Raw genomic sequence first — 12,910 nt, forward strand, 5'->3', positions numbered from 1 at the left:
AAAAAATATAAGTGCGACCTTGTTGGGATCTAAAGCTAGAGTTAACAAAAAAAGCATTTTTCCCAAATAAATAAAGAGATGTTAAGTGGAAATTTATTTATTTATTTATTCTTATGCGTCGACTTGCTGCGTATAAAGATTTTATAGACACGTTGCTTTATTTAAAACCGACCAGTTACACGCAAACATGTTCATACCACATGAAAAGACGGGCACCGGTGCGTATACGTAACATGTTGGTTATTACTTGGCATAAAAGAGAGTTACACAAACATTAACATAATGCTAATATAACAGCAGACCAAAAGAAAAGTAAGCTCTGTGCACTGATAGCTTCGGATATTAGAAATGCTTTCAACACCGCGAACTGGATGCATTGCATGACAACGCTACGAAACTTTGGCACACCTGCATACCTGCTCAGAATAATTGGTAGCTATTTAAGTGACAGAATATTCCTTTTTGATACGGATGATGGACTAAGAAATCACAACATCACCGGCGGTGTCCCTCAGGGATCTGGTTCTGGTGTATCGCTATGGAATACGATGTATGACGGTGTGCTACATATCGACCTTCCGGGAGGCACGAAAATTTCGGATATGCAAATGATATTGTCGTAGTAGTAGTGGCCAAGAAACTTGATCTGCTCCAAGCATTATGAAACGATGACTTAGGAAGAATAAAGGAATGGCTGACGCGAATGGGGCTGGAGATGGTCAGTAATAAGACAGAAGTGGTTTTGGTGAGCTCAAAGCGGACTGTTGGTGAGTTATTCCTAACTATAGGAGAAAATGAAATAAATTCAAAGTTTTTCTTGAAATATCTAAGACTCAAAACTAACTTCTAGTGGTCCGTGGGGAGAAGTTTCAAGATTTCGTGGAGCTCTAACAAGAACAGTGCCCAATATCGGAGGTCCAGGCGAAGCTACCCGTTAGCTATTATCCAACGTAACTAGCTCGATAATATTGTTACGAATATTACTAAAACTAAGGGGTGCTGCTATCTCTAAGCCGATGCTAAGCAGTGACGCGAATTCACATCAATAGATCAATCATTATGTATCTACATAAACGAAACAATAATTGCGTCTACATATATGTACCATGTACGTATACGAGCAGCGGAGAGTCAATGCACAAACACATGCATATATCTGAGATACTCCTGAAAGTATGCAATGAGAAAAAAACTACAAAATCGTGCAATTGTAGTTACAGCTGAGAAGTTTGAGAGCTGCTGGACTAGTAGATTCTGGAATCGCCTAGAAGATGCGAACGTTGAAATCCGAGAGTATAAAAGGCGGCAATTGTAGAGGCGATGGAATTCAGTTTGATTTGAGATTTCGATTAAGACGCTATCTAGCGAGCAAGAGCAGTATTATTTTGTATAGTAGAGTTTCATTGAGCTCTCAATCAGTGTGGTTATTAAGCCAGCTATTCGTTGCACAGTTTGAGTGTTATTGTGAAGTACTTTAATAAAGGCCATTTTGCATTATTACATATTGGAGTTATTTATTCAACAGTTTAGTGATTCGAACTTAGCAGAAGGGCAAATAAGAGTATTTGCAAGTAAATTCGTTACAATTGGTGTCAGAAGAGGAATTGTTGAATAAATTCGGGAGGACAACAAGGACATGGCAAAGTTCAGTGAATTGAAGATCCAGCAACTGAAAAAGGAGTTGGAGAGCCGTGGATTGAATACAAGCGGCGTTAAACTCGAACTTCAGGCACGGCTGCGAGAGGCAATAGAAGCAGAAGGAATTGATGTGGACGAGTATGTCTTTTATCCTGATGGGGACGAGACAACAACAAAAATTGAAGAGAAAAACGAAACATCGCAGACAGTTACGAGCGCAGACTTGAACATGATATTGGCTGCAATAGCTGCTCAAACATCGACAGTAACATCAATGTCGTCGCAAATATCATCCCAATTAGAATCACAGGAGGTACGCATTTCAGAAATGGCGTCGCAAGTAACATCACAATTGGAAGAACAGAAAACGTATATGTCATCACAGATGGAATCCCAAGAGACACGAATAACATCGAAGATTGAGGCACAAGAAACGCGTATGTCAGAAATGTCGACACAGATTACATCAAAGATGGAAACACAACTGAAAGAACAAGAGGCACGCATAAGAGTACAACTAGAAGCGTAAGAAACGCGTATATCATCAAAACTCGAGCGCGTATGGACGAGAAAATAACGCAGTTTGAGGAAAAAATCGAAGCCAAGGTGGATGCTTTGAGAGGTCGTATACAAGAGTTGCAATTAAATCACCCAGCTGTTTCAGCAAGCAATCCAAAGGTAAAAACACCATCCTTTGACGGTTCTGTTCCTTTCCAGGTCTCCAAGCTACAGTTTGAGAAGACCGCAGCAGTGAACAACTGGAATGCGGAAGATAAAGTTGCTGCACTGTTCGTGTCATTGAAGGGGCCAGCAGCGGAAATCCTACAGACGATTCCCGAAGGAGAGCGGAGCAATTACGAAGCATTGATGGCTGCTGTAGAACGACGTTATGGAAGCGAGCATAGAAAACAGATATACCAAATGGAGTAGCGGAACCGCTTCCAGAGGCCTGGTGAAACATTGCAAGAGTTTGCGTCGGATATTGAAAGGCTAGCACATTTAGCGAATGCGGACGCACCCGTGGAGTACACTGAAAGGGTAAATATTCAGAGCTTTATAAATGGCATACGGGACGTCGAAACAAAGCGAGCTACATACGCAAACCCAAAGCCAACATTCGCAGAAACGGTGACACCACCTCTGATTCAGGAAACACCGTCGCTTCTGTGTAAGCCAGTTTTCAAAGCACGCCGTGTGGAAGTAGAAAGGCCAGAGTGGGTAGACGCAATATTGGAGGCGCTGAAAGGATCGCAAAAGCGGATTAAAAAAGTTACCAAATGCTTCAAATGCGGGAAGTCCGGTCACAATGCACGTCATTGCGATCTTGGTCCTAATAGTTCCAACAATGTGGGTGGCCGTAAACGGAAAGCTGGAGGAGATGAGCAAGAGCGAGTAAGAGGTAGAGATCGAGAGCTAGATCCAGCTATTGAATGCCCTGTGATAGCTGTGTTGCAAATTGGTAGAAAATCGAGCAGTCGTACCGTCAGAGGGAATGTGGATGGTAAAGAACGTGTACTGACTGTAGATACGGGCGCATCTCATTCCTTGATCCGATCTAACTTGGTCAACAGGAGAATAAAACCGTTACCTGGAGCAACGTTGCGTACGGTCACTGGCGAGTATAACCAAGTTCAGGGAGAAGTGATATGTGAAGTCTGGATTGGAAATGTCACGGTTCTTCACAATTTCGTTGTGGCGAAGATCGTTGAAGAAGTCATATTGGGAGTGGACTTCTTGGTTGACCATGACATCAAGATCGATATGCAGAGAAGGGTGATGCGTTATGAGAACCAGGATATACCACTTAACTTCAAGTTGGAGAAAGGGTTCAGTAGTAATCGAGTAATTATTGAGAATACTCAACAAACGCCACTAAAGTCAAAAGAAAATGTTGATGGATCGATTGGGCCAAATAAAGCGAAATTAAAAGTACCTGCGAGAAAAAGACCGGCATTGACAAACCCTAATGGACGCACTAAAATGACTGAAAGAATTTTTCAGAAAAAATGCAAGGGTGGTTTCAAGCCAGCGCGGACTACTGTTATGAAAAATCAAGGCGATAATGTTGATGTAAAGTCAATCCGTTAAGTGCAAGCTCTGCGAAAAAGTTCATTGGCCAAACAACAGAGTGTGAAGGAGCGAACCAGGGTATTGAGTAGTACGATGAAACACAGGTACGATGAGAACAATAATTGGAAAGATTTCTTGGCGGGAGATTTGGTACTGTTATACAACCCTCACCGGCGGAAAGGTGTTCCATCCAAATATCGGTCCAGCTGGGAAGGCCCGTACAGAGTTGTGAAGAGGATCAGTGATGTCATCTACCGCATACAAACAATTGAGAAACCACGAAGTAGAAGGGTGGTTCATTTGGAGATGCTAGCAGCGTTTAGATCGGGAGATTTGTCTGATCGGGACGATCAGACTTAGGTGGAGGGCAGTGTTACGAATATTAGCAAAACTAAGGGGTGCTGCTATCTCTAAGCCGATGCTAAGCAGTGACGCGAATTCACATCAATAGATCAATCATTACGTATCTACATAAACGAAACAATAATTGTGTCTACACATATGTACCACGTACGTATACGAGCAGCGGAGAGTCAATGCACAACCACATGCATATATCTGAGATACTCCTGAAAGTATGCAATGAGAAAAAAACTACAAAATCGTGCAAATGTAGTTACAGCTGAGAAGTTTGAAAGCTGTTGGACTAGTAGATTCTGGAAGCGCCTAGAAGATGCGAACGTTGAAATCCGAGAGTATAAAAGCCGGCAATTGTGGAGGCGCTGGAATTCAGTTTGATTTGAGATTACGATTAAGACGCTATCTAGCGAGCAAGAGCAGTATTATTTTGAATAGTAGAGTTTCATTGAGCTATCAATCAGTGTGGTTATTAAGCAAGCTATTCGTTGCACAGTTTGAGTGTTATTGTGAAGTACTTTAATAAAGACCATTTTGCATTATTACATATTGGAGTTATTTATTCAACAGTTTAGTGATTCGAACTTAGCAGAAGGGCAAATAAGAGTATTTGCAAGTAAATTCGTTACAATATTATAGGCAACACCAGTATTGCACGGATTTAAATGACCCACCAAAAAATATACTAGCAGCCTACCGAATTACTGCTATACGAATAGCATGTGTCCTTCGGACGGTGTCCGACGATGCGATATATGTTTCAACCAAGAAAATCCGAGTAGACGTACTCTCATGTGAAATGGCCGATCTGTGTGGCATTGTAATCAGCTGACCATCTGAAGATGCTAAGAAAAGTGCAAGGTCACGAACAATATTAGGTGGCAAGAACGGAGGAAAGTACCGAGGAAAGCACGCTGGATCTTCATGCTAGTTCGGAATAGAGTGGAGTGGTGCGACCGAAACCATAGCGAATTAAAAAACCACTTCCAACAAATATTGAACTGGGCACGGCGGCTTTAATGAATATCTACATAAGCGTGTGATAGAGGAGGATCTTTTCGTTCCACACTGTCCCTCCGAATTTGAAAGCGCAGAACATGTAATGTTTCACTGCCCTCGTTTTCACGGCGAAAGACTCTTTGTACACAGATCTTTTGGAGAGGGGACTTCCATTAGGAACTTAGTTCCCCGAATGTGCGGCCAAATAGATTGTTGGACCGCTAAAAGCAAGATGGCCTTTATAGTTATGCCGAAATTGATGCATGCTGATAGGGAGCGCAGAGAAATGCGCATACGAAGTAGTAGCGACTAATTCGCCTAGTATACAACTAGTGCAGACATTTCGCCTTAAGGGACGGTACTAGTTATAATTCAGTCCTGTCAAATCGACTCTTTGTTACCTTCAACATTTTGATGGCGCACGTAATGGCAATTACCCCTCTTTGCAGACCTTTTGAACGCGTCCCTAAATGATAATGTCGTAGGTGGTTTTTAAATAGTCGCAGCATTTAGGTAAAAAGTTTAAATACTTATAGCTTTAGACTTCAGCGCTTTTGATACAAGTGTGGCTACTAACTGTCCCGCTCTGCATTCGATAAGCACTACCTCGGCAGTAGCCATTAAATTTGTTGTGCAAAACTGTAGCTTTGCGTGACTGTCACTCATATTTTTGGTTGATGGCTACAGACATGGCAGACGTCCCTTTTGCAATCTCTCCATTTCATTGACAAAATCTTCTTATTTAAAATGAGTATTTTATAGAAGCTACTTTTCCTTCTTTCATAACCGAGCGCTCCTCACTCAGAAGCACAACCCACTCCATTGAACTAAGACGCTCACATATACCTAAATTTAGCTCAGTAACCAATTGATGCCACGCCCAATTGATTGCCATTGGCGCTAATCTTGTTGGCAACGAGAAGCACATCGATTTGTCCGTTAAATATTGCTTCATCCAAAAACTTGTCAGCTCGCCAAAAATTATGCCACGCAAGTTAAATTTATGTCGTAAATGCGTGGGTGGCAATGCAAATTTTAAGTGTGTCAGATTCTTTTTTATTGCTGGTGGAAACTGGTACACACAACAACAAAAACGTATATGACAAAAATGTATAAAAAGCGCTTTTACTAAAAAAAGAGCAAAAGAAAAACTTTTCCAGTGATTCACAAAGTGCATGCGATTTTATTGGCACACAAACAGAAGTCTTTTGAAGGAGAACAAAGGAAAAATAGCAAAAAACAAAAATTTCCTATAAAAACATGCTGAGTAATCATTGAAATACTGCTAGGTGCAGAGCTTTAACCAGATTTGACAAACTGACACATTTGCATATGTGTGAGTCACTCGTGTATTATCAAAGACGACACTAACGCAGTTAATTGTCGTCTCTTTTTAATGGCTCAGTAGTGCTTTGATTGCTTGTGGTTCCTATAATTTGCAAACATTAGTTCGAGAAAGTTTTCAAAATCTGTCTGATAAATGTCGGAGAATGAAATCAATAAATAAGTTGTGCACATATGAAATTGAAGCAACTGCATTTTTCAATCGATGCGACAATAAGATTTCCGACCTTGTGAAGCAATTTTTCATAGTCAGCAAAAAAGTGAAATGTCATAAAGCAGGAGCAATAAAACTGGAAAGTGAAAAAAAAAAACATCGTCAAAATGCAACATAAGTTTTCAAATCGTTTCATTGTGATTCACTCTTGTCACCAGACTTAGAACTTTATCGTCTACATGGTCTTGATTGTACTGAATGTCTATTTTGATTCAAACACTAAAATAAGTGAGAACACAACCCTCTTCCAGAAGACTTAATAATTTTAGTGAACTTACACATACTCGATGTAAGGTTGAACTGGCCGGTAAATAAAGATCTAACCCAATCAGGTGCCAGGACTTATGTTATAGAAAAACTCCGTCCTCTTGGAAAATACCAGACGTTTTCTAAGAACTAGCTTAATTGCTGTCTTACGATTTGGTAACTCTGCCGCCCCTTATAGTTGGGGCTTTAACCTGGCGAGCGCAGGACACGAATACAGAACGTGCTTAACCGTTTATTCCTGCAGTTCGCACTTCCTACACCTGCCGTTATTGATGTGGCCTAACTTATTAGCATGCGACGCCAGATAGCAGTGTCCAGTAAATATGCCTATCCTGAGCCTTCAGTCTTCTCTTCAGATATATGAGCCATTTTGTGAGTCTTATGTCGTAGGATTCGTACATTATCCTAAACATTTTGCAGCCCCGCACTTTTCCTTAACTACTTGATGGTTCATATGCAAGTCCTGTCTCCTTTTGATTTCTCCCGATAATGGAGAAACTTTTGGCTACTCCCGTGGTAGTTTTGAGGGCTCTTGTTATGCCTATTATTGATAATCTGCATACCCCGTTTAGTTTTTTGTGGATGTCCACCAAGCAAAACCCTCATTGTAAAGTGGCTTGACAATTGCTGTAAATACCCAATGGGAGAATTTGTGTGATAGTCCCCACGTGCACTTTAGCATCTTCTTGTATGCATCAGTGCCGCAGAGGCTTCATTCGCTCTCTATTCCACATGGAGTTTCAACGACAACTTACTTTCTAGTATAACTTCCTGATATTTTGTGCATTATTTTTCTTGTAGGGTTACTCCTCCATGCTTTGGTTTTGTCCAAATATGGACACTATATCCATTATAACGCGTTGGCGGTTAACCTAACCGTCCCATCAGAGATTTTTAATAATTTAATTGGTCTGAGAATGCAAATTTAAATACCGAATGAACCAGTTTTTCCAAAGAATATCAGCCTTCGTCCTGACTAAAGCACAGCAAAATAAGGTAGGATGATAGCTACTCCTGCTAGGGCAGCTCCGGTTTTGGTACAGCTTCGGGTTCATTTTCAGTCCGGTTTCAATTCAGAATTCGGGTTTTACATTTTTGTTTTTGGCCCGTTCCAATGTCTTTCCCAATTTCGTTCAAACTCCGGTATCTGTGGTATCCCATTTTCGGTCCCAGTTTGGTTCCCGTTTATGTATACAGCCTTGGTTTCTCTTTACATCGGTTTTCGGTCTCTATTGCACGCCAAGCCTTGATTCCTGTTTGCATGGGGTTTTGGTCTCGGATTTGGTTCCAGAGTTAATTCAGGTTTTGATCTGGTTTCGGTTCTGAGTTCGGTTCATGCCCGCTTTGAAGTTTCATCTCAGATTCGGTCCCGATCCCGATTTAGTTTCAAGTACGTTATCGGTTTCGTCTCATATCCGGTCCTGGTTTCCGTTTTGGCATAGGTTCGATCGTAGATTAGGTTTCGATTTTAGAGGAATTTCTGTTTCATTTAAGTTGGGTTCCAATTCAGATTTCAGAATTTCGATTACTTTCTTGGGTTTGTTCCAGTTTCTCTCCCGATTTCATTCATATCAGCTCAACTTTGTAGGTTAGGTTGGGTTAAAGTGGTCGCCTCCGTTGCCCAAAAAGAGGCTAAACTGTGTCATTGTGGCCGTTCTGATACGATACCACGAAAGAGGCCTTGTTTCCCTTCTGTAGAACGTGGTTCATACACCCATTAAGCTAAAGCAACTCATTTGCCTTACGTTGCGCGGAATTTCGTTTATATTTGCTGATTCTAGCTCCACAATGGATCAAAAGAAACGCTTGTGGAGATATCGTTACCTGGTCTTCGACAGAGCGGGACAATGACATCTACGCTTTATTTATTTATTTTCCTTGTCCCTGCAGCTGCTGCAAGTCATTTGTTTGCAAGCCCATATGAAACCCATGGGCCCTTATACCTGTTAGAATACCCACTAATGGGCTAATAGAGAGGTGATTCGGTAGTATGGCCGATTGCGATTTCTTTTCGTCCAGGTTGGGCTAGATATGCATATTTGTTCCATTGTCCATCTCGCGTTAACTTGTTCCGTAAGCACAACTATCTACAACTACTTTGTAGTTTACAAAGATCCTATATGCTTATAAGCACATCAGAGCCAAAATACTTCCTCTCTTTCGTTCGCATCATTGAGTTTCTATATTTCTTAGGTAGTAAAAGTAATGTCTAATACACACATTACTCTCTAGGTTCTGAACGCCAAAAATTTTGTAGAAGGCTCCGATCTTCTCAAATTTATATTGCTCCGAGGGTATTGATAAGCTTTGGTCTATACTTTTATATTTGTTTATATCCTACAAAAACTCGGTCTTCAAGATAAGCTTCTTACCGTATTTCATTGCTCACCCAGCCCTCAAATGATAGTTGTTTGATATCTAGAGAAAATAGTAAACTCTTCCAAATGAATGGTCACAGAAAGCCGGAAAAGCAGCACACGCTGTTCTGTAGTGTCTAAAGGGCCAAACTACAAAAAGGATGTGCACTGTTCGTGCTTAAAATCTTCTCTGTAATACTTTGTCCAGAAATCGACTTCACAATTTTTATTCTGTAGTTCTTGCTTTTGTATAAATTAACTTTTGCTGCTAGAACCAAGTTGCTCTACATTGAGACTTTGTCTGGATTTTAGCATATTGTTATCTGTAGTTAATTGCAAACTTAAGCCCCTCTAGCAAATAATGCTTTAGTTTTATTTTATCAATGCATTTATTTGCATACAAAACACATTGTATTCGTAATCAAATAGTTAAGTAATATAATGGCGTCTGTGCAAAAGGTGAATGTGTTTTATGCACACACATTATTATTACACCTTTATTTCTTCCTGTCATTTGTGATATCACAACGTTGTGCAAACGAGAGCTGACGACTTATTTAATGTGGTAACTGCATATGTTTGTCTTAAGTTTATTCAAAATACAAATTCGTTGCAATGTTTGTTGTTATGTTGCTTGTCTGTCCTGTGGCTTACATGTCCTGTTTGCTCACACATACGAATAGAACTACATAAGATAGCTCGTTTCTTTTGACAGCACCTTAGAATTTAGATATTAACAGCAATCATAGTTTGACAAATACTTGTTGTAAAAACACATACACACATGCAAAACACAGAATGCAATAGTAGGTGTGTGCTAAACACCCTTCAGTGAGAAACGAAAATAGTAAAATTAAAGTACTACTGTTTGGTAAAGTGAATAAATTTCGTCATAGTTTCATTCTTCTCTATTATTTCACTTTATCTGCGGCTTCGCTTGTATTTTCGTTCTTTAAACTTTAATCGGTTACGATTTTTCAAAGGTTTTTGGTTGAGTTGGTGTTTCGAGTCACGGATTGTGTTTGGCGTTTGACTTCATTGTCCAAAATTAAGTATTCTTTTAGGTTCAGGGCATTAATAAAACAAATAAACGAAAATCGACACTGATGATGGCACAACACCGAAACCGGTTTGTCTCTAAATCGAATTTGAAAAGGGATGACGGAAAATCGCCCCAATATACATCATTTATCTACGCAAGCGGAAAATTAACAAAACAAAATAAGTCTAAATAAATAAATATAGGGCACGAAAACCTCCGAAGAAATTTAAGGCCGAGCTTCTGTTTCAATTTGCATAGTGCTCCTTTTATTTGTTCCTACCAATGGGCGGAACGAGAACTACGTACATCATACCGACTCCGAACGGCAACTGCAAAGCAGACGAGTTTTCACTGAGAAGCTTTTCATTACAGAAATACACTAGGAGTGCTTGCCGTAGCGCGATCCTGCTTAGAAAATATTTCATATAATTGAAAAAACGTGTTCCTTAAGTTATGATGTGGCTTTGCCCGATGCTTGAACCGAGAATCTTCGGTGTGGTAGGCGGAGCACGTACCATATTTGTACTTTATTGAAAAAATATGCCTAAGATCCTATACATAAATTGATACAAAGGTTTGAAAAATTAACATTGTCATGCTCCCTACTAAGAATAAACTGAATTCGGTGGTAGGGGAATAAGATGAAGCGGTGTAGGTGGCCTTTTTTTTTTTTTTTTCTAATCAACGGCAAGCAATATTCGGGCAAGACAACGCCTGTCTGTTCCGAAAATATACATAATTTTTTGAAGTAGGTGCCTACCAGTTGGTTTGACTACTGGATGTATGTACAATGTGTGCTAAAAACGTATACAGCCAATATTATATTATGGTTTATGCCCATAAGTACCAAACTATGCATTGTCGTAAGCGTCGATTCACAGAGCATTTTTCTGTACATTTCCTGCAACAAATATGTATCTGTTTAATTTGTTTTATTCTACAAAAGCATAGACCAGGTGTACCCAGAAAAGCTTCGTGCAGGCAGTGAATCAATTTTTGCTTGCAGCACTAAAGAAACATTTTCTTTCACCACTGTTGTTGTACACACATGCCACTACAATATATGCTACCGTTGCATACTGGGCTCTGCTAATGTTGTGCACCTTTAGTTAAGGCTTATTCTTATGCATGTATGCATATATTTAAAGCCCTGCATGATCACACAATGTTCACAGTATATGCTGGAGGCGCGCGTTGAAAAATTGTAATGATGGTATAATACAAATTTTACAACTGGTATTATATACATTAAGCATGCGTTTGTTATCACATGTAAACTAGGAACATATATATTTATGGCTGATGTTTTGTAAGCTAGTATATTTAAAAAAATTGGTAATGGTCCTGGCGTATAGGTAAATTTGACAAAGAGTATACATTTCCTTTGATTTTGGAGAATCTCATGTTTAAGCGGACTCCGAATAGCTTCTGCAAAGAAAACTCATTTGTAATGCTTGGTTGTCGAGAAAAAATACATATGTTCAGTTAATACTAGCTTCACACATAATCTTAAGTAAGCATAGGTTGAACAGACATGTCTGTGAGGACCTCACATAGACTGAATGAGTCCGTAGTGTTACCAGAAGGTTGTTTAACGATCAAACAGAGCAAACCTATAAACAATCAAGACCTATTTCATAAAATAACTCTAAACCCTTGGAAAATACTAGACGATTTCTAGGACCTGTGCCACTTTCTGCTTCTAGATCTGATAGCTGCATCATTCCCAACAGCTGAAGTCTTAGCCTGGAAACCGAAAGGAAGGAGCAAAATACATGCTTGATTATTTCTTCCTCCAATCCGCACTTCCTAGATCTGCTACCACTAACAAAGCGTGATTTAAAGGCATGTGACACCAGAATCCGTAGAGTCACCGTCATGAGTCTACAGCCCCTTTTTTTATAATAAGTGTTACTTTGTTAGTTTAAGATGGTAAGACCTAAACATGTTCTTCAACACTTTGCAGCATCGCTTATTCATCCCCATCTATCCCCATATACCCTTGGACCCAATATAGATGAATGTTTCTCCCTGTCCCATTATTTCCAGGGATTGCTAACACTCTAATACACAGATACTGTGCTATGCGAGATTTTTGCCTTAAATGCTGCCTTGCTGTCAATACAATACAAAAGTTGAGGTGGTTGCGGTTTAAGATATTTTCTTCCAGTGATTCTACTCGGCTACGGCTACTACTTGTTGGTTCTATTTGTACCGCAGATACTAGTCCTTCTGTTTGTTTGGAGCTATCGGTGTACCGGTATATTGCCTAGTATCCCATTTGGACACCACCCTTGCGCCAACCATCTACCTCTTTTGTGGCGCTAAGAGCCCTTCCAAGCGCTGATAGGGAATCAGGTGGTCTGTTCGTTCTCTTAATGATGTCGCTCGCCATCGGCAATATTTTCAGGGCTCCTGTAATGCTAAGAATTGACATCCTTCTTCACTCTCTCCTTCACGTTTAGCCTGTATGACAACTTACTGTTTAGAATGATTCCTACATCTTTTGTGCAACGTTTCTCCTGTAGGGGCATCCAACCAGGATACGGCTTCAATTTTGTTTGAATAGTAAATTAATAGTAAAGATTTGCGCTTACAATGTTTTTCGCGATTACTCTTTAA

The 12,910-nt window shown here is 40.0% G+C and overlaps 2 protein-coding genes across 4 annotated transcripts in view; one reads left to right on the forward strand and one right to left on the reverse strand.

The window, feature by feature from the left end:
* Nucleotides 1-12,910, reverse strand: part of Gycbeta100B (guanylate cyclase soluble subunit beta-1-like) — a 522,131-nt gene that overhangs the window by 84,505 nt on the left and 424,716 nt on the right. The gene's annotated exons all lie outside the window — the stretch shown is intronic.
* The window catches only part of stops (SOCS domain-containing protein stops), a 59,415-nt gene that overhangs the window by 30,552 nt on the left and 15,953 nt on the right, over nucleotides 1-12,910 (forward strand). The window lies entirely within an intron of this gene.

Source organism: Eurosta solidaginis, chromosome 1, assembly GCF_040869045.1.
Source record: "Eurosta solidaginis isolate ZX-2024a chromosome 1, ASM4086904v1, whole genome shotgun sequence".
Classification (NCBI taxonomy): Eukaryota; Metazoa; Arthropoda; class Insecta; order Diptera; family Tephritidae; genus Eurosta; species Eurosta solidaginis.